Source organism: Halichoerus grypus, chromosome 10, assembly GCF_964656455.1.
Source record: "Halichoerus grypus chromosome 10, mHalGry1.hap1.1, whole genome shotgun sequence".
Classification (NCBI taxonomy): domain Eukaryota; kingdom Metazoa; phylum Chordata; class Mammalia; order Carnivora; family Phocidae; genus Halichoerus; species Halichoerus grypus.
The window spans coordinates 70655342-70678410 of record NC_135721.1 but is presented as its reverse complement, the minus strand read 5'-3'; the positions used below and the strand labels follow the sequence as shown (position 1 = coordinate 70678410).

Here is a 23069-nt window from a genome sequence, read left to right as displayed (position 1 = left end):
CTGCATAGGGAGAGGTGGATTCCTCAAATGACAATCAAGAGACTGTGGGGAAGAGAAGGCAGAGCTGAGACACTAAGGAGACAACCAACAAAAGTCCATTTTTGTAGCTATTATCATTATTATTGGCTTTCTTGGCCCTTAGCCCTTGGCTCTTGGCTATTTCTTTGAAAATCATTAAAAAAAAACAAAACTAAGATCTTATTTTGAGTAAGTGTATTCTTTCTAGCGAAGAAAGATCAATAAGTATAAAGGTAAGTTTAATGTAACTGGCTATTAGGCATCTGGAACACCAGCCAAACAAGCAGCAAAATGCATTGAATAAAGAGGTTTATCGGGAATGAATGTCAGAGATGGAGAGCAAGGAGGAAGCTAGAAAGATGGTAACTTGCCGAAGTGCCAACCCCAAAGGGTGAGATTAGTTACTGGCCTATTCTTTACTGGTGCCAGGTTAGAAGCCATGACCTGGGTCAGGACAAAAGGGGTGTTCCCCAAAACAGAGTTGACAGAAGAAAAATCTAATTAAAACCCGATTTTTACCATTCTGCCTGTGCTTTTGCAGCCACCACCTGCCCGTCTCTGAGATTCCTCTCTTTTTGAACCAGCCCCCATCTAATGACTCACTGATCTCTGCCAATTTTATTTCTGTCCCTTCTGCCAAGAAGGCTTTTCAGCATCCTTTTGCTGCATTTCATCTGGCTAATTTCTACTCATTGGTTAAGACTTTAAACTGTGTCTTTTCTTCCCAGTCAGGTCTTCCAGTGCACCACCGCTGCCCCACTCCCACCCCCAAGACACACTCCACAGGCTGATGCAGGTAATCCTGGTTGGTACTCCCCACCTGTCATCAATAGCCAGTGGCTTAATGATTTGTTTACTTGTCTGGTCCCAACCCCTGACGACTCTGCCCAGCCCACGTTAAGGCTTCTGAAGAGTAGGGACTTTATCTTAGTCATCTTGGGTTCCATGATGTCCCGCACAATGGCTGGCACATAGTAGGAGTTTAATGAATGAAAGAGGCAATACCTTCAGTTGCCATCTGATATCTTCTTACCCAGGACTTAAAAAATAGGACACATAAAAACCAAAGTGTTCTCTCTACCTAGATAGAAGTTGGGAATGAGGAATATGGAGCCACAGAGATTTTTCGCAGGAGTTTGTACCCACTTAGGCTTTGAAAGTGGTGAAGGCAGAATCAAAATTTTCAAGAAAATCCAGAATACCTCTTTTCCTTTTCTGTTCTCTATCTTCAAACACTGTTCCCATTCCCAAACTGTTAAAAGATATTTATTTTTCCTATTTAGTCACATAGTGTTCACAATTTTTTTTTTAAGATTTTATTTATTTATTCATAAGAGACAGAGAGAGAGAGAGGCAGAGGGAGAAGCAGGCTCCCCGCTGAGCAGGGAGCCCGATGCGGGACTCGATCCCAGGACTCGGATCATGACCTGAGCCGAAGGCAGACGCTTAACCATCTGAGCCACCCAGGCACCCAGTGTTCACAATTTTTATGTTGTTTTTTTTTCCCCCAGAGAATAAGGATGTGATTATTACATGAAAGTGACCATTATAATAGTTCAGACTTCTAAACACTGGTTATTGGCATTTACAGAGTGAAGCAAGCCACCTGAACAAAATACCAGGTACTCAGTAAACTTACTGAAATACCTCATTCTGGTTACAGAGAGCTCATATGACCTTTATGTAAGGAATTTGTTTACTGTTTAATTTATTTTTCCATTTTGAAACAGATTCATCCATTATAGGAAAGGAGCCAATTATTGGGTAAACGCAGTAACACCTAATGACTATACCCTCTGGTATTTAGTCTCAAAACATTTTGCATTTCTTAGCATACAGAATTAAAAGTATTTTAGCATTACACTAAAATGAGATTAAATATAATTTTTAATGTTCCGGGAGGTAGAACACTCAGCCCTGTTTCTCAAGCAGGCTAGCCGATAGGTCTCGTGCTTTGCCTGGTGGTTAGGTTTTGACAAGAACCTAAGGGAAGAAGTTATAGAACTGAGGGCTCACCTTGACAACTTCTTGTTGGTTTCTGGTTATTTAGGATTATTTGGAGGCACAGCCAGCCACAGGCAAGTTTCCTAATGTAATGTAATGTGTCTTTAGGCAGCATTCCTGCATGACCCATGACTGCTTTCAAGCCCCCTTCTCCCTACTCTTGGTGTCCTTCCTGCCAGGTCCTCATGCTCTCATGCCTTTCTGACCAGAGCAGAGGGCCACCATGCTGTTCCTACATAATGACCCACATGTATTTTTTATTTTTTTAATTATTTTTTTTAAAGATTTTTATTTATTTATTTGACAGAGAGAGACACAGCGAGAGAGGGAACACAAGCAGGGGGAGTGGGAGAGGGAGAAGCAGGCTTCCTGGCCAAGCAGGGAGCCCGATGCGGGGCTCGATCCCAGGACCCTGGGATCATGACCTGAGCTGAAGGCAGATGCTTAACGACTGAGCCACCCAGGCGCCCCAGTGACCCACATGTATACCTTTCTCTGACTCCCGTCACTCTCCAAGGCGTCCCATAAGAGTTATAATAACTTTCTTATTTTAAAGTACACTTCAAAAAATCACATTTTAGTGTTTTCTCAATTCTAAGACATACTCCCCCCCCCCAACACACACATTTTGGTGTTTATAAGATTAGAATTAATTTCACATTCTTTTTCTTTTATCTCCTAAAAAAGTGGTTACTACATTTTTGGTCACTTCTACAATCAAAAGTGTCTTCGAATTGGAGAGCTGTAGTATGAACATACTTCACAGGAGGTAAGTTTTTTTGAGCCCGGTATTGTGGTATGTGGAGACTGGTACTGTCACACATCTAATTCAAGCAGGAAAAGGACTTTAGAGCAGGAATATATGAATAGTTTAGACAAAACAAACTAGTTAGTTGGTCACCTGGACTAATTGTTGTCCAGATAATTATCTTAACCCTCCTCACCCCTTTACATTGCCTCATTTGGGAATTGGAAGCTAAGAAAATGTGAAGCTAAATGTCTCTATCATATAAAAGATAGGGATCATAAACTTTCCTTCTGTACAAATCATCCTAAAGCCATTAGTATCGAATAAGAGGCTAGGGTTATGAACAGAACTCTCCAGAACTTTTCCATATGGATGACCAGTTATCTCAAACTACCCCTAAGGTCTTTCCTGAAATGACTGTAACTTGATCTCATCTATCCTTGCTAAGGAGGCAATGACTGTTTGGTCACTGGTCTGTGGAGGGGGCAGACTGTCAACATAACCATGAACACACACGGCTCCTGCCTTGGGTGGAATATTCAGAGATATCTGAGCCCCAAATTTATGATACTGAGCAAAAATACACAATATTTTCCTAAAATATATAGAGGAAGAGAATTATAAGTTAAAAAAAATTTTTTTCTAGGTATTCCCTGCCAAACCATCTTAGTTGTTAAAATAAAGAATAAAATGGAAATTCTGAGAGCATGCTTGTCCCTAACATTTGCAGTACAAGAGTGCAAGGAGAGGGCTATATACGATAGGTCCAACTCATTAAGTTGTAAATTAAGGTAAAAAAAACCATTAAATAAAGGTGTTCTATCCACCTTCCCTGACAAATATACCTTTATTATGACAAAAAAGTTTTAATGTATAAAGCAATGGTTTTTATGACTGAAAGTCAGCTAAACAGCAAAAAAGACTGGACTTAATTATTATTATACATTTGGGTGTTGATGGGCTTGTGATGTTTGGATGAGTAATGAGATAAAGATGTACATAAGTCATAAATTACCACATATTTATTTTGTGTTTTTTTCCAGGAAAACCCTAATTATAATGTTATAATCCACATAGTTTGAGTTCTGTTGACACCAATAACAAAACTTTTCCTAAATCAATGTACTTTTTAGCTTTTTGTTTAACTTTTTATTATGGAAATTTAAAAACATTTACAAATGTAGATACAGAGTATAAAGAAGTCCACTGTACCTGTCATCCAGCCTCAATAATGATTCACTCTTAGTCAGTCTTGCCTCATCCATACTCCCCAACTCTCTATATCCAATTATTTTGAAGCAAATCCTAGATATCCTATCATTTTATACATAATATATCAATATGCATCTCTAGAAGAAAGGACCTCTTAAAAAATTAACCTTAATACTATTTTCATATGAAGAAAGTAATTCCTTAATATTAGATGTTTTAAAAATTTGTTTTGAGGGGCGCCTCGGTGGCTCAGTCAGTTAAGCATCTGCCTTCGGCTCGGGTCATGATCCCAGAGTCCTGGGATCGAGCCCCACATCGGGCTCCCTGCTCAGTGGGGAGTCTGCTTCTCCCTCTCCCTCTGTCTGCCGCTTCCCCTGCTTGTGCTCTTTCTCTCTGTCAAATAAATAAATAAAATCTTTTTAAAAATTTTGCTTTGATAGAATTGGAGAAATTTAGTTCTGCTGAGGCAGTAGCAACTAAAATTGTCAATAAAATTTCTAAATCAATACTTATATTTGGAAGCGAAACACAAATTTTACATATCATGTTCAAACATTTTAATGGGGTTGCTCTAATGACTATTATCATAGAAAACACCACAAAATTTTAATTTTATCATAAAAATTCTATCATCTATACTTTTTCCCACCAGTCTATAAGCAATATCTATATCCATACAGTGTTATATCTTCTTTCAACTTCTTCCATGCTGAGATATAAAGCAAAGCAAAAAGAAAAATATGTGGTTCAATTTGTTCAAATCTCTCTTCATAGGGGACCATACCTCTACCTATAATAGAATATACATATGACATATAAATATTACATATACCTATAATAGAAAATAACATGTATCTCTCTAGATATAGATATATAATATATAGTTATGTAGTTGTATACAAATAACTTAATAATTATACAAACATTTTTATTTCCTCTTCCAATTTTCTGTCATTTTATTGGAATATCATTTTTGTTGTACTAGTCACATTTAGCATACTTCTACTTAGAAAAATCATTTTCTCTAAAAATTTAAAAAGTATTTTAAATTATTTAAAAAGTGAAATGGGGGGCACGTGGGTGGCTCAGTCGTTAAGCGTCTGCCTTTGGCTCAGGTCATGGTCCCAGGGTCCTTGGAATCGAGCCCCGCATCGGGCTCCCTGCTCCGCGGGAAGCCTGCTTCTCCCTCTCCCACTCCCCCTGCTTGTGTTCCCTCTCTCGCTGTGTCTCTCTCTGTCAAATAAATAAATAAAATCTTAAAAGAAAAAAAGTGAAATAGGGGCACCGGGGTGGCTCATTCGTTAAGTGTCTACCTTGGGCTCAGGTCATGATCTCAGGGTCCTGGGATCGAGCCCTGCATTGGGCTCCCTGCTTGGTGGGAAGCCTGCTTCTCCCTCTCCCACTCCCCCTGCTTGTGTTCCCTCTCTCACTGTCTCTCTCTCTGTCAAATAAATAAATAAAATCTTTAAAAAAATAAATAAATAAAAAAGAAAAGAAAAGAAAAATAAAAAGTGAAATAGGCAAGCTTAGATCTATATCTTATATAAGTTTCTGCTAATATTACTGGCAAGCAATCGTCCATACCAAATAACTTTCATTAGCACAAAATAAAAAATATTTTCCACCATAGACCACAATTCCTTATTTATTTGAGGATCTTCTGTCGTTTTACTTAACTATCCTAGTGCAGCTCACCATCTTGTCTAAATTAAATCTTACTTCTCTAAGAGCATTTAAATGGCGTCTCCATTGTTAACCAGAATGTCTGGGAGGTCAAATTTGATATGTGTTTGATCAAGATGATCCCATTTGGGTCAGATCCAGAGCGTACTGTATATAATCTTTAAATCACTCCAAAAAATATTGTTGCTATTGTCAGAGTTGAGGCCATACTAGGAACACGCTGAGAGATATTTAATAGAGTTGAATGTGTTTGTGTTTGTGAAGTACAGGGCTCAGGGCAGGGCTCCTCTTGCCTGAGTCTCAGAGTGGTATTGCAGACCAATGATAAATGTATGTATTAATGATACCTTATAATATGCATGCATTACATTATTTGAAGTGCTTCCACATTTATGATTTCTTTTGATCATCACAATAACCTATGAACTAGATAGAGCAATTAGAGATGAGAAACAGAGGTCTAGAGAGGTTAAGTCATTTATCTAAAATTACACATCTAATTAGTGATAGAGCTAAGAGTAGAACCTAGGTCTCATACACAAGTTTTCTTCTTATGCTATGTTACATCATGCCGTCTCCTTAATGTTTCTAAAACAAAGAGACCTGACAGTTGGACAGGTTGCATCTCCACATTTTTCATTCCCTAACACCCTTTGGATTTTAGAAAAGAAAATAAATATGGGACAAGGCATGAAAAAAAAAAATCACATGCTCTTTCATATCCGTCCATGTGGGACCAATATATACTTATTGACCAATGTTTCAGAAGCTGGAGATTTATCTCCTTCCAGGCAAAAGTTCACTTGAGTAATACAGAATAAATCTTCTGAACGGTGATGATCATATTCCTTAACCTATTCATAAGGTCCCAAGTACAACTCTGGAAACATAAACTTTAGCAGCATCTTCTAAGAGCCAGGGATTTGGGGAATGCAATATACATTTTTAGAGTAATATATAGCACCTGAAAGTATAAAACATTAGTATGTAAATGAATAGAATCCTCTTTTAATCACGCAAGCCCCATTCCTTGCGAATTCTCCTGTACAGTTTGCTCGGGATTGCCTTGGTGCCTCTGCCTTCTGCTTATAGAGACCCAAGACTTCAAGTACTTACTAAAATCCTTTTGTTCTTGCCACTTTTTAGCACTTTTGAATTTAGGATGCTATTTTAGATGAACTAGAACATAGTGAACTGCTAACGATGGTTAACTCTGGTGAATTTTGTATTGCTTGCACTCTATAAGAAAAAGGCATTATTTTGATGAAGAAAACAAATTTAAAAATTTTTTAGACACAAAATGCTCTGTGGTTTCTACACCCTACCTATTAGTACTAAAAGAATACCAAGAATGTAATAGCAGTAATTAACATTTCATAAGGTTTTATATTCATAATGGATTTCATAAGCCCCTATGTGTTAGCAATAGACTTGATACTCCTGAGATGTTCCGCACAGAAGTCAGCTGTGAATTATCCACAATGGAAACACTCTTCAGAGCCCTCCAGTACTTATCATATTGGATTGTAATGATCTGTTTACTTGGTCATTCCCCTCCCCAGCCCACCCCCACCCACAGTGAGAGCTCCTTGAAGGCAGGAACTGTGTCCGTTCATTTCTGTTCTCCAATGCCTAACACAGAGCCAAATATCAAGTTCATAAAATAAACGATTGAATGAAAGACCGGCAGGTACTCAGTATTTTTTTTTTTTTTTTGAATGTTATTTCCACCTAAGCAATTTAACAGTTTGCCTGTGAAGAGGGTGATTATTCTCTGCTAGGATATGGCTTGTTCGTTTTTCCTTTGTGGATGGTGAATGACAAGGCACAAACAGGAAATGTTATTTTTTAAAGTGTCTCTATTTTCTCCTCTCAGGCATATATAACTTTAGCTTTTCGTTGTCAAATCTGTTAATGTACCTAATTATTGTATAAGCAGGTAAAGAAAATCACTTTCCAACTTGCTACCACATTAAATATCTTACTGAGATAGGTTGTGAGTAGGGGAAGTTTGACGTCTTCTTTCTTACTACTTAAATCAGAAGAAAAAACTTTGCCAATGAAAATTTCTTTCTTTCTTTCTTTTTTTTAAGATTTCTATTTAGTTAGAGAGAGAAAGAGAGAGAGGGTGAGCACAGTGGGAGAAGCAGACTCCCACCGAGCAGAGAGCCTGATGCGGAACTTGATTCCTGGACCCTGAGATCATGACCTGAGCTGAAGGCAGATGTCCAACCTACTGAGCCACCCAGGTGCCCCCCAATGAAAATTTCTCATCTGGTTTTTAAACTATGGTATCATGTCTACATCAAGAAACTCTGTTTGGGAGAGTGTTCCTAAAGTTCCATGGTGAAGGACTGAGCATATTTTTTATAGGATCTGGTAGGTAAATGAGAGTAAAAATATTTGGCAATTCATGAAATGGGAGAAAATATTTGCAAACCATATATCTGGCAAGGGGTTAACATCCAGAATATATAAAGAACACTTAGAACTCTACAACAACAAAACCAAACAACCCAATTAAAAAATGGGCAAAGGACTTGAATAGATTATTTCTCCAAAGAAGATAAACAAATGGCCAATAGCTCATGAAAAGATGCTCAACATCATGAATTATTAGGGAAATGGAAATCAAAACCATAGTGAGATACTACTTCATAACCATTATGATGGCATATATATATAATATAATATATATAATATGTATAATTATACATATAACAAGTGTTGGTGAGGATGTGGGAGAAAGTGGAACCCTTGTGTACTATGGGCAGAAATGTCAAATGGTGCAGCCTTTGTAGAAAACAGTAGGACAGTTCCTCAAAAAATTAAACAAGGAATTACCATATGATCCAGGAATTCTACTATGTGGTGTGTCACCAAAAGAATTGAAAGTGGGGACTCAAACAGATACTTGTACACTAATGTTCATAGCAGCATTATTCACAATAGCCAAAGTGGGTAAACAACCCAACTATCCAGTAATGAACAGACAAATGAAATATAGCTTATATAGAGAATGGAATATTATTCAGTCTTAAACAGAAAGGAAATTTTGATGTATGTTACAACATGGATGAAACTTGAAAATGTTTTACTAAGTGAAATAAGCCAGTCACAAACAGGACAAATATTGTGTGATCCACTTACACAAGGTCCTGAGAGTAGTCAGATTCGCAGAGGCAGAAGGTTAGAGTGGTGGTTGCCAAGGGCTGGGGAGAGGGAGGAATAGGGACTTCGTGTTACTGGGTAGTGTTTCAGTTGGGGAGGATGAAAAAGTTCTGGAAACGAATGGCGGTGATGATTGGACAACAATGGGAATGTACTTAAGGCCACTCAACTGGACACCTAAAATGGTTAAAATGGTAAAATTTATATGTATGTTTTACCACAATTAAAAAAAGACTTGACATTTACTTAGCACTGTTTAAAAGACTTTTACATGCCAGTATTTTATTTGTTCCTCACAACTCTGAGAGATAGGCAGGGCAGTTATTATTCTTCTCATTTTACAGATAATGAAATGAGAGCTCATTTGGTCAAGGGACACAATACTAGTAAGTGGCGGGATCGGAATTAGGACCCACAACTCTAGTCCGTTGCTCTTTCTTCTACACCAAACTGCCTTTCACAGAAGGGTTCCTGGACCCTGACAGTTGACCCTGACATTGAATTCACTGGCAAATGCCCAACTTTCACTTGGAGTGTGCACATAAAGCCTGATTCCAAGGAACGGTCTTGAAAGAGCTTTCTGGAGAATGTGGGCAAAACAACAGGCGCAGAAATCATTAACAGGCACCTTTCCCCCAACACAACAATAATATTGTGAAGAGCAAGACAGAAATATGAGAACTGAAGCCACAGCCAGGAAATGCTCCACCACCATATGTTAATTTATCATAGCTCTAGTTCCTTTCTAGACAATTTCTAAGGGACAGTCCCTTGTCAGACTGGAATTTTTATTTTGTCCAATAGTCCTGAAACTTCATTAGTAGGCCATAAGATGATCCTTGGGAATGTTTTGTTATTGTAGTTAAAGGAGCTTTATTGTTGCCATGTGATACAATTTGATCTGTATCTGATAGCCTCTTGGAGAAATAGTGATGGCTTTGTAAAATATAGAGACGTGAAGAATAACAGCACAGACTTTTCTTGTACAACGGCGTGTTTGCATTGTTAATTCGGTCCTGTAAAATCTTTCCAGTAAATTAATTACAGCTAAGAATCAGAAGGGACCATAAAGCAAAAACAGCAGAGAAGTCACAGCCCAGCTGTGCTTTAAAAATGGAACACTGATTTTTATTTTTAAGTATTCAGCAAACAGTTCCTGAAACACATCCTCAAGAATCTCAATTGTACATTGTTGGTGGGCTGTGAAGTTTTGTTTTGTGTACTGAGGAAGAAAAATGTCTGTTCCATGATATTAATACATTTCTGTGTGTTCCGGTTATTTCTTTAAAAAGATTTATTTATTTATTTCAGGGGGGAGGGGCAGAGGGCGAGGGAGAGAGGAAGCAGACCCCCTCTGGGTGCGGAGCTGGACGCAGGGCTCCATCTCCTGACCCAGACATCATGAACGGGACATCAGGACCCTGGATATCACGACCAGAGCCAAAACCAAGAGTCGGAGGCTGAACGGACTCAGCCACCCAGGCACCCCTGTTCAGGTTATTATTTTTTTTTTTTTAAAGATTTTATTTATTTATTTGAGAGAGAGAATGAGATAGAGAGAGCATGAGAGGGGGGAGGGTCAGAGGGAGAAGCAGACTCCCTGCTGAGCAGGGAGCCTGATGTGGGACTCCATCCCAGGACTCCAGGATCATGACCTGAGCCGAAGGCAGTCGCTTAACCAACTGAGCCACCCAGGCGCCCTGTTCAGGTTATTTTTATGGCAAGCTGAGGGCTGAAATTTTGTGGTCGCAAAAAGTTTGGAAGTTTAAAATATAATAATAATTCTAGAAAGACAAAAAAATGCTTCACAATTTTAATAGTGATGCAAATTAACAGGAAAAAAAAGGTGAAAAATTTGTTCTCCAGCTTTCAAATGAGTAAATATATTATTAGTTCCATTTTTACAGAAGAGAAAGGCGAGGCCCAATAAAGGTAAGTGTTTGGGCTAGGAAGCAGCAGAACAAGAAAACCTCTGCTTGTAGGGATGTGGTTTAGAGGGGAGGACTGGTAGTCCATTTTACTACTCAGCCTACATTCTATCTGGTGATTCTGAGCAGAATGGGAGCACTTTAAACACGAACATTGGTACACCATGTTTATCTCCGGTTTGATAAGCTTGCATATAATAAAAGAAGCTCCTCTATCACAAAAATATAGTTCATTTGCTCTGAAGCATCTTTTGTATTAACGATTTAAGATCTTAATTCATGGACTGCAAATGAATCATGCCTGCAATGACAATGTGTTTCCACATGTGTTTTGTAAAATTAAAGCATCATTACATCTTGTCATCCATGTGCGCATTTCTAGTAACGATCACCAAGAATGTCTTGCTGGTGCCTTTGGGGCCCCTCCAGTTGCCCTCAATCTTATTTCAGCGAAGGCCTCATTCATCCTCTTCCTTCTCTTGGTTTAGCTATTGCTAAATCTTGTGATTGTAGGTCTCAGTTTTGACTATAAATCTCACTTCCTTAAAGTTGCCTGCTAGTTCCCTTTCTATGACACATCAAATCAATAATGATATCTACTATTTATTGAGTGCATACCATGTACCAGTCACTTTATACCTAATATTTCTAATCCATGACGTAAACTCTGACTACTTCTGCAATTTTATTTTCCACTGCTCCCTAATTGCGCTCTATATTCTTCTAGCTCAGAAGTTGGCAAACTATAGCTTGTGGACTAAATCTGGCTTGCTGCCTGTTTTTGTATGGCTTGTAAGCTAAGGATGGTTTTTACATATTTAAGTGAGTGAAAAGAACCAAAAGATGACTAATACTTTGTGACATGTGAAAATTATGTTAAATTCAACTTCCACTGTCCATAAATAAATTTTCATTTGAACACAGCCACTCTCAATTCATTTAGGTATTGTATATGGTCGCTCTCATGCTGTGACAGCAGAGTTGTTGCTACGAGAGACAGTATGATCCACAAAGTCTAAAATATTTACCCAGCTCTTCACAGAAAATTTTGTCAACTCCTGTTCTAGCTTAACCAAACTCATTTCTGTCCTTACCTTCTTGTCCTCACATGTCTTCCTCTCTGTCTGGAATGATTTTCTTTTCTTTCTTTCTTCCTCTTTGTTCTCTTTCATATCCTCATTCTCTCAAGGTGATTTTATTCAAGCTCATGGCGTTAAATTCGATCTACATGCTGGTGGTGCCCAAATTTATGTCTCCACATCCAACCTCTGCCTTGAAGTCCAGACCTAAACATACAACTGGTATTTGGTATCTCTGGTTGATATCATAAACATCTCAACCTAACATGTTCAAAGTTGAATTCTAAATCTGTCCCCCTACACCAACTCCTGTCCGTCTGCCCCGTCTCAGTTGATGGCAACTCCATGTTTGCAGTGGGTCATGCCAAAAACTTTGGTACTTTTTTGATGCCTTTGTCTGTCTCACACTTCACATTCAATCTATCAGCAAATCATGTTGGCTCTACCTTCAAAATATACCCAGAATTTGACCGTATCTCACCATTCCCATTGCCATCACCCTGGTCCAAACCAGAATCTTTCACCTGGACCACTGCAATGACCTCCCAGCTGTTCTTGCTGCTTTTGCCCCCAAGAACATTTCATGCAGTATCAGCTTCTCAGATCAGGTCACTCCTTGCTCAGATCCTTCCCATGACTTCCTGTCCAAAGTCTGCCCCTCTTCTCATCTGTTTCCTCTCAATCTCATTCCCCACTACTCTTCCCCTCACTCACTCTACCGTAAGGACACTGACCTTGCTCTTCCTCAAGTTCCTCCAGGCTCTTTTGTACTTCAGGATCTGTGTGCTTGCTGTTCCCTCTGCCATATTGTCCTGTGGCATCCCCATAGACATTAAGACTTAGATATCTCACTCTTTAGATATTAAGCATCACTTTCTCAGTGAGACCTTCCATGGCCTTCTCATCTACAATTTCAAATCTGCATTTGTGGTTTAATTTTTCCTCCTTAGCACTTTTCCTTAGTTAGATAAAAACATCATGTATTTACTTGTCTTCATTATTGTCTACACAATAATGTAAGTTCATGGGGACAGGGATTTTCATCTGTTTCGTTCACTACTGTATTCCTATTACCCAATGCCTGACACAAAGAGAGTACAGTAAGTATTTGTGGCATGAATGCATGAACGAAAACATCCAGCCCAAGGGCCAGTTTCAAGAACCCAACCTGGATGCTGGGTCCTTTTTCCTCTGGGCCAGTGAACATCTTTGATTGTATTTACTACACTGTAGAACAGTTACTTGTTTGACAAATCTGTTTCCCCTGCTAAACTGAGCTTGATTCATTTTTGTATCCCAGTGCCTAGCATACCTCCTGGCATACAACAAAGTCTCATTTAATGTTTCCTAAACGAATGAATAATTCTTTACTTTTCAAGAAGGTACGTCTCAGAGATTTATTTATTTATTTAGAGGGGGTGGGGGAGGGGCAGAGGGAGAGGGGGAGAGAATCTTAAGTAGGCTCCACGCCCAGCACAGAGCCTGACGCGGGGCTCGATCTCACAACCCTGAGACCATGACCTGAGCCAAAATCAAGAATTGGACACTTAACCCACTGAGCCACAGAGGCACCCCAGAGATTTATTTAAATAGTGAATGATACTTAAATTGGAATAGGATTTTTTAAAAACCCACAGAGTTATTTAGGATCATGCTTGCTTTCGGTTCTGAAACCACTGGAAGCAAGCTGTGGGTTTTAATGAGATGTAGAACCATATTCTACATACCACAGAGCATGATACCAGAGACTTCCAGGTTAAAAAATCAAGGTGCTGTTCCTTGTCTGGTGATGTCCTGGCTTACATCATTGCTTATGCCTTAAGTTAAAACTATTGGTATGTGGAGAAAATACTTTTATTTGTTTGTTTTTAATCAAGACCTGTAAGACCTGCTAATTGGTGAAGTGGAAAGGATTAACGATCTCTAATCACTGTTAGAGTGAAAAATGCCCTTATTGTTTTCCTGGCTCTAAATAACCTTTTTCCATCTGTGTTCAGGAGACAGTCACAAGTCAGCTAAGTAAAAATCTTTTCAGTTCTTTAAAAACAAGCGTTTACTGGGAGATCACTGACTCCAGTCTGACCGCCACAGTCAGAGAGAGCGGACAGTGGGGGTAGCGAGCAGTGGATTTGCAGGAAGGTGGGGCAAGCTGATCTCAGGCACTTTGATATTCTAGTCTGGGGTCACTAGTAAAATGAGATTTGGATTTACCATTTTGCATTCTCCTCCTGGTGCTTTCATGTACATTTCCTTATTTGAGTCTCACACATACATGTGAGATAGTGAAGGCATTAACTCTGAGAAAGTGAGAAAAGTGGAGAAAGTGAGGGCAAAAGGCAAAATGACTTGCCTTGTCAGTGACTGATCAGGATGAGAACGCAGGTATTCAGAATGCAGTGCTCCTTCCACTGGCCCTTTGTTCCAAACTATCTGCTTGCCTCAAGACTTTAATTGCATGTATATAGGGAAATGTTTTAGGCAGCAGTGACATGGAGTGTCTGCTTTGTGCTCAGCACTGAGGTAGACACCAAGAAATAGAAAACACTGTCCTTGTCCTCAAAATAGTTATAGCCTAGCTGGAGGGAAAGAACACATAAACAAAACAAAACAATAATAATAATAAACGATATTGTAGGGTGAAAAACACCAGGTTACAAAAACATGTACACTAACAATACTTATAAATTTGTACTCATTTTCATGTATTTCATTTGCTTAAAATATAACATCTAGAGTGAGGACACTGCTCAAAAGCAGGGGCGGGTGGCTTCCTTACTTTTCTTAACTCATCTAATCTTCTCACACACTCCCACCCTTCCAATTAAAGTTATCTCGGTCTTCTCCAGATTAAATAGTCTCTCGGGGTTTAACAGTCTATTTTGATTTAAAGTGGTCTCTATCAGGTAAATAGTCATCAATTCAAAGTCCAATTCCCTTCACAAGGCTCTTTCTCCTCCTCCCGCAGACATGGGCTGTGCGGAGACGGTGGCGGGAGGGGGGCGCTTGGGGGCGCTGGTCTGGTCGAGGCACACTGGCTGCTCCAAGTTTTAGATTTCCCCCTGGAGGGGTCCCTGCTAGGTCACAGGGGACCCCAGACCGGTTTGGGACTGCTGCTCTGCCTCATCTAAGCAGCCGCAACGCACGGTCCTTTTCTTGCTCCCCGCCGGCGCAGCCTGGCGTGGGATCTCCCTGAGCGGCCGTCTCCTCCCAGGTTTCTTTGGGCGGGCAGGGCAAAGTCTCCTTGGCCTTTAGCTTACCTGTCGATTTACCCAACACGCTTTCCCCTCCAGGAATTCAGTCCGGAGAGTATCGGTCAGAATACACCTGTCTACCTCCCCTTCCCCGAGGTCCTTCTGCCCACTCCCCCCACCCCCCATTATCCTCAAACCAAAGTCGTCCCCCTCCCCCCAGTGCATGTCCCCCATCCTTGGAGTTTCCCTACTCCTGACTTTCAGTAAAACTCTGCCTGTGTCTCTTAGGTTGATGAGAAATAATAGCATTTTTAAAAAAATCTGGTCTGTTATCAACGTTGGACTTTCAAAACTCTTCATGTCTAATCAAAAATCTTATTTTAGAAGTCAACAAGGGAACATGGACTCTTTCTTCGACTCTTTGCATTCCTGCTGTAAGAATCCAATGGTTTAAGGAAAGAGGATGCTTGGTACAGAATGAGGGGTGCTGACATACAAGGAAGTGCACAAGAGAAAAACACATTAATACAGTTCCAAAATATTTTCCCTGTTACATATGCATAGAAAAATAATCTGGATAAATGTACACCAAAATGTTAATATTGACCTTCTCTGGGTGGCGTTTTTTTTTTTTTTTTCCAAGTTATTTTATTCTTTATGTCCTCTTGTATTTTCAGAATTTTAAAAAATGCACATGTATTGCTTTTGTAAACAGAAGAAGCAATAAAAAGATCTCCACTAATGTGGAGGAGAGGATAAAAGCATAGAACTCCACACATGAGAAATATCTCAAGACTATGCCCTCAAATTAACTGCCAAATAAGCGATCGAGCCATAGTTGTGACGAATCCTTTCTGAGTCACATCTTTTCTCTTCTTTTAAAAATTAAGCTATAATTAGCATATCATAAAATCCACCCTTTTAAAGTGCACAACTCATTGGTTTTTAGTCTATTTGCAAAGTTTTACAACCATCACCACGAATTCCAAAACATTTTCATCACCCCAAAAAGAAACCCCATACCCGTTAGCCTTCACTCCCTATCCCCCCTTCCCTCAGCCTCTGGCAACCACTAATCTATTTTGTTTCTATGGATTTGCCTATTTTCCACATTTCATGTAAATAGAATCATACAAAACGTGGCCTTTTGTGTTTGGTTTCTTTCATTTAGCATAATGTTTTCAAGGTTCATCCATGATGAGTCATATTTTTCTTGATCTCCTTTTCTGAAAAACTTTTCTCTCAGGGCTACAATAATACTCATTCTGGTCCCCTGACCCTTGCTGTACAGTCCGTACAATGCAAAAAAGGCAGACTACTTCTTGCTCCAAAATTGCATTTCCTGCTCTATGGATACGCTCTGTGGAATAGAAAATTAATCACAATTAACCACCAAAAAAACCCTATATTTGGCTTTGGGATACAGAGCCAAATAATATGGGAGTGGTATGGGAGGCGGAGGGGAAGCAGGGATAAGGTGAGGCCCAATGACTTAGCTTCCTTGGAATCCGAGGTTGATATTATTAAAAGCGCATAGGGAGGGACGCCTGGGTGGTTCAGTTGGTTAGGCGTCTGCCTTCAGCTCCTTCAGCTCGGGTCGTGATCCCGGGGGTCCTGGGATCGAGTTCTGGGTCAGGCTCCTTACTCAGTCGGGAGCCTGCTTCTCCCTCTGCTTGCTGCTCCCCTTGCTTTGTGCTCTCTCTCTCTCTCTCTCTGACAAAAAAAAAAAAAAAAAAAAAGCTTATTGGTAAAGGAGCCCTACAGATTGGACTCTATATTTTATTGTAAATAATAAACTTTCTCAGGTGGGTGGGCATTAACAATATTGGACAAAGAATATGTGTATATCCTCTTGAATCTTTCTTATTTCATATTTGTTAATACTCCTAGATATTGGGCCTTTCTTCAAGTACGAATGAAGGCCAAGACTGGGGTTCCTAATCCCAAAGTTTCCTGTAATCCTACAGGGTGAAAACACAAGAGTCACTCCAAGTCAGTGGTCTATAATCTTTTGGGGGTCACAGATTTAATCTTTTGAATCTCTGAAGAGAATTATGGACCCTTTTCTGAAAAATGTTAATTATAATTTCCAAGGGTGTGTCAAGCCCTTGAACCATCCAAGGTATCCATAGTGTCTTAGCTTGAGCTGCTCTTACGAAATCCCATAGACTGGGTGGTTTAAACAACAAAAATTGATTTCCTCACAGTTCTGGAGGCTGGAAAGTCTAAGATGAATGTGCTGGCAGACTTGGTGTCTGGTGAGGGCCTTCTTCCTATTTTGCAGATGGCCACCATCTTTCTGTGACCTCATATTGGGGGGGATGTGGTTCTCTTGTGTTACTTCCTATAAGGGCATTAGTCCAATCAGGAGGGCTCTGCTCTCATGACTTATTCTGATTCTAATTACCTGCCAAAGTCCCTACCTCCAAATACCATCACACTAGTGATTAAGGTTTCAACATAAGAATTTTGGAGAGACACACCACAGAGATAGCCCTCACACTGAGAACATCTGCCCTAGGAAAACTCCCGCTTTATTACTCACTAAAGTTTCAGCCTTAGGTCCCAATCTTGTCTCCTGTTCTGATGAACTGGGCGGGACAATATGGACTTGAAGACCTCCTGGCCCTATAGAGAAGCCTGTATGTCTTCTAGTGAATCCTGCTCTAGGGACAGGAGGCACTGTTAGGTGCCAGTTCTAGATACACAGTCCGGAGGAAGAAGTAAGTGAATAACAAAGAGGATGGGAATTTTGACATCATTCTAATACAGTCCCCACATTATGTTCTACATATATCCTTGGTTTCGTCCTTGCTCCTCATCAGAGCTTCTCTCCCTTGGGAATGTGAAGTAGGGAAAAGCATTAGCTCCTTAGTGTGGGTCGGAGAAAGCCTTTTGGTAAGCAGTGGATGCCTCCAACCAGATTCATGAATAAATTGAGGGCAGATTCAGGGTCAGCAAGACGGAAGTGACTCTGGAGGATAGGAAGAAACATCTAGAAGACATGGACTTGAACTTGAGCAGCAGATCTTTCTCAATGGATGGCTCAAGTCTTTGAATTCCCTGTTTCAGGGTCTGGCAAAGCTCAAATTTGTTAAGCTTTAAAGCATTATTTAAGTTAAACATTTGTTTGGTGTTTCAGGGAAGAGGTGAGGGCATTTTCTCAAATAAAAAAAAGAGAAAGAGTTCTGTTTTCTTAATGACTACTCTTGTCTGTTGTTTTATAAGTAGTCCTCTCTGCCTTACTTTGGATGGTTCCTAGGAGTGGCTGGCTGAGTTTAGTATCCCATCTCCTTGATAATGAAGTTGAAAGATCCTTTTTCATTCCATGTCAGAGAAGAGGTCCTGCATAGTTCTACATCATCTGCAGGAGACTCAGTCTGGGACCAAATCACCAACTGACCTTGTTCTGACTATTGAGTCATGGGTGATGCATGAGCAAGACACAGCAGGACTGAAAACTTCTAATGGGCTTTGCTGTCAAAAGGTGTTATTTTTAACTACTAGACATTATTTTTAATATAAATAAATATGATAGTGCCTATCAATAAAAAAACCTCTCTTCAACACACCTCAAGAAGAGTTGTCAAGGAAAATGAAGAACTACATTTTGCTAAGTTTGATGATTTTTCTTTAGTCCTCATCTTACCTGACCTATCAGTAGTATATGAGAGTTATTATTACTGTCTTCTGGAAATACTTTTTGCACTTGGCTTTGGGGATATTCCACTTGTCTGGTTTCCTACTTCATAGGCTGTGCCTTTCCTCTTTCCTTTATGGTTTTTCCTCATCTTCCCAAGTTCTAAATATTTGGTATATTTGTTAAAAATACTGGTGCCTAGCAGTCCCTACCCCAAGAAATTCTCATTCCATTGGTCCAGATTGAGACCCATGTATTTTTTTAAGATCATTAGGATGATAAATTTTATGTTATGTGCATTTTACCACAATTATAAAAACTTTTTTTAAAGGTCCTTAGGTGATTCTTATTAGTAGCCAGGACAGAAACTTCTGGCTTATCTGTTGACAATACTCCAATTTGTATCTCTAGCCTGTACCTCCTCCAAGCATGCCTGAATTGTCTGTCTGTCCCACTCACAGCCTGACATCTCTACCTAGATGTCTAATAAGCTTCTCGAACTTAACTGAACCAAAACCAAATTTCTGACTACCCATCCCATACCTGCTCCTCCCACAGTCCTCCCCCAAATCTTTGGAGTCCTTGTTGACTCTCCCCTTCCTCTCACATTCCACACCCAAACCATCAACAAATCTTGTTGGCTATGTCTTCAAAATACATTCAGAATCTGACAATCTTTCACCACCTTTATTTAGCATTTAACCTGGCCACACCACTATCGTCTCTCACTTGGCTTATTGTAATAGTTGCCTCTGCCCTTGCCCATAAGCAGGCTCTGTAAAAGTTACAACAGATAGCATTTTTCCTCTGTGTCATATCCTCTGACTGGCCTCCCTTCTCACTCACAGCAAAACCCAAAGTACTTAAAATAGTCCACAAAACCCAGCCCCCCAATCTTTACCTCTCTCACCTTTCACCACATGCGGCCTACTCTGCGCTGCAGGGACCGCGGCCACCCTGCCCTGCTCGGCGTGCTCCCATCTCAGGGCCTTTGCTCTTCCTGAAGCCTCCGAGGCTTCAAGTGGGTAGCTTGTGCGATGTCACACAACTAATAGGTGGCAGACGTGGGATTCGAACCCACCTCTGATTCTAAATCCAATGTGTTTACTGTTGTACCGTGTGGCCTCTCTACTGTGAACAGTATTATCTGGTCAGTCATTCAGCAAGTGCTTTGGTGCTGAGGCATACAGCAGCCAGCAAGACAAAGTCCTTAACATTGTGGAGCTCGCATTCCAACTGGAGGAGGTAAAAAATAAATTCAAACACAGTGTGTCAGATGATGTTAAGTGCTATGGAGAAACATAAAGCAAGGCAAGAGAGAGAGGAAACTCAGGGCAGACGTTGCTCTCTTCTGAATCTATGGGAGGTCAGGAAGACTTCACAATCAACTGACGTTAGAGCGGAGACCGGAGCAGGCGAGGAAGGGTGGGGATGAGCTATAGGCATAGAGCAGGGGAAAGGATTCAAGTTAGAGAGTAGTCAAAGGAGTTCACATTTCCTTCCGATTTAAATTATCTGCAATGTAACTATTAACATACTGAACTATTTCTAAACTGTGGCTCACCTGTGTTTTGAATGCTTTGGGAAGTGGTATGAATGGATTGCTCTTGGCCAGACATGCTTGTGGCTGGGCAACTGGTAGGGGTTTAAGTCTGCTACTGAAACAAAGTCCCTCTGGCTTAAAGAAGCATATATGGAGTTGCTAAAAGGATGGGCTCTAGAGTCAGAAATCCCAGCTCTACTTTGTGTACCGTTTGTATAACCTAAGGTAATTTACTACCTTATCCTAAGTCCCAGTTCCCAAATCTGTTAACATGGGGATGATCACAGCAGGTCAGTTTTCAACCACCATGCACCTATTCTTTGTTCTAATTGATTGGTCATATCAGTTGTCAGTTATTTTCTATTTACTTATTTATTTATTTTAGAGAGCAAGAGAGAGAGTGAGTGTGAGCAGGGGGGCGGGGAAGGACAGAGGGAGAGGGAGAGAGAGAATCTCAAGCAGACTCCCCACTGAGTGCAGAGCCCAAGGCAGGGCTCAATCTCATGACCCTGAGATCATGACTTGAGCTGAAATCAAGAGTCGGATGCTTAACCGACTGAGACACCCAGGCACACCAGTTGTTAATTATTTTCAATATCATTCTTAGATAAGGGTATTATCTTACCCCATGGGAGACATTGTGATAATTGAATGAGATAAATACTCATTATTATTATATTTATCATTATAGTCTAAATCAAGGGTCAAACCTAGGCCAAACATAGGCCAAACCTAGGCCTCCCCTTCCATCTTTATAACATGGAGATGTCCCCAATGAATTCTGATGTCAAATTTCCAGAAATAAAAAACTACATATGGACCCATGATGTTCAGGTAGGCAACGAGACGTCTAAGTGTGTCCACTTTCTGGTTTCTCCTTGATCCCTAGTCTCATATCCTGGTGTTAGCCTTTACCTTAGATTAAGGCAGGGGACAGAGGGGTGTTTCCAGAGAAGGTAGAAGGAAAAGACGTTTTCTTTGTCAACTTGGGTAGGGCTTAGGGTCAGATTTAATCTTCACGGCACCTGGGTCCTTCAAAACATTATTTGGGCTTTAGTTTTGATTTTGCTTCTTTAGACTAGTAAGTACTTTAGGAATTTTAGTATTTTTTTAAAGTTAATTTATTTTGGGGTGCCTGGGTGGCTCAGTCGGTTAAGTGACTGCTTTCAGCTCAGGTCATGATCCCAGGGTCCTAGGATCGAGCCCCATGTTGGGCTCCCTCCTCAGCAGGGAGTCTGCTTCTCCCTTTCCCTCCGTTTGCCACTCCTCCTGCTTGTGCTCTCTCTCCCTTTCTGTCAAATAAATAAATAAAAATCTTTAAAAAAAAATAAAGTTAATTTATTTTATCCATATTTCTTTAAAAAGTGGACACAGTTCTAAGCCTTCAAATCAAACAGTGGTCACAAAATTATAGAGGTCAAAACTCAAAAACACCAGAGGTTCATATACTCCTTTCTATTTTTCTTTAGTTTGGTTTGACTCTGGTGGGAATTTGTGACTCTGGGAATGCTGAGAGTAACTGAGCTCTGGTGATGGTCTCATTTTACTTCAGAAACATGCAGCAGACTAAGAGGGAAGAGAGTCAGTAAACATGGTTAATTGATTACTATTGAGTAAAGTACCTACTATGCACAAAGTATTGTCTTCACCTAGGTATTTTAGAGGGACTCAAAGACTTTTTGAACCTACATGCAAAGTTGTATTACTCTGCGTCCATAATTCAACTTTTAAAAAAAATAATGACTTCAGTGTTTTGAAAAGAGAAATTTGAAACATTTCTAAGTTAATTAATATTTATTTGGTTTTGGGAGAAGATCAAATATATTTTCCTCTTATTTAGGATATGATTAACTAAACACCTTTATCCTAGTTTATAAATATCTAATATCTAGTAATCTTTGTTTTCCAGGAAAGATCTGATTTCTAATCAATTGTTCATAGAAGATCAACCAGAAGAGGTGAGAGACGGAGGTTTGTGAAAACTCCTCTAACAGTAGAGCAAGTGGATGGGTGTGCCTTTGCCTGGATCAGAACACAAACGAGGTCCCAAACACTTGACCTGTGGCCTGAGGCCCAGGAATTGCTGAACAGCTCAGTGGCTGGGCCAGGGACAGGCCCTGACACAGGCTTTGGGAGCCTTGGGCTTTCTCTGCAGAGATCGCGCAAGAGGACTTCTCAGTCTCGAGGGACCCTGAGTGTGTCTCCTGCCAGGAGTCTCAGTTCCAGAGTCTCCCGTTTCCAGAGTCTTTCCCTTCCCAAAATAGAGTTTTCAATCCTTACCCCAACTTTCTCCTAAGAGAAAAAAATCATTTATCTTGTTGCAAGGAGAAAGGAGGCATAAAACAAAGGTGTATTTTTGAAGTAGACGAGCCTGCACTGTGCCTTCTTTCTGCTTGCGGCACGGGCTCTGTGCCTTCTCTCTGCTTCTTCTGGCTTCCTTATCAGCCCTCTCAGGTGAGATTTGCTCCCAGCAGAGTCTGTACCTCTTTCCTGTCAAAACTAGCCCTGGAGAGTAGGCCGGGAATAGTCATTCGTGCTGAGGTAGCAATGAGTAGTATTAACTTTAAAGAGTATTTGCATTTTATCCTGGGAAAACCTCATTAAAAGGTGAAACTCCAGTATGAACTTACAGGTTTTAGTCAGTAGATGGGGGACTCATCTAAGGGCAATGGAGCTTCCTCTTCACCATTAAAATAGCAGTCTACAAAGGCGGCACCTCACTGCAGTTAATCTCAAATAGGAGAGCGTCTGTGAGTATCTGAACATAATTTAACATAATTTGAAGAAGGAAAAAAGCTGTCGCCATCTAAACTGGTTTATTCTAGCTTTTCCAAAAGCTAGAGATGTAGAGT

General features: G+C 40.2%; 1 long non-coding RNA gene across 1 annotated transcript; it reads left to right on the top strand.

Annotated features, from left to right (window-relative positions):
* The first annotated feature begins 749 nt into the window (after positions 1 to 749).
* On the top strand, positions 750 to 10443 carry LOC144379362 (uncharacterized). The gene is made up of 4 exons (XR_013442197.1): positions 750 to 814; positions 2710 to 2791; positions 7759 to 8044; positions 10148 to 10443. It is a non-coding gene; the product is annotated as an uncharacterized LOC144379362 (long non-coding RNA).
* Positions 10444 to 23069: the final 12626 nt, after the last annotated feature.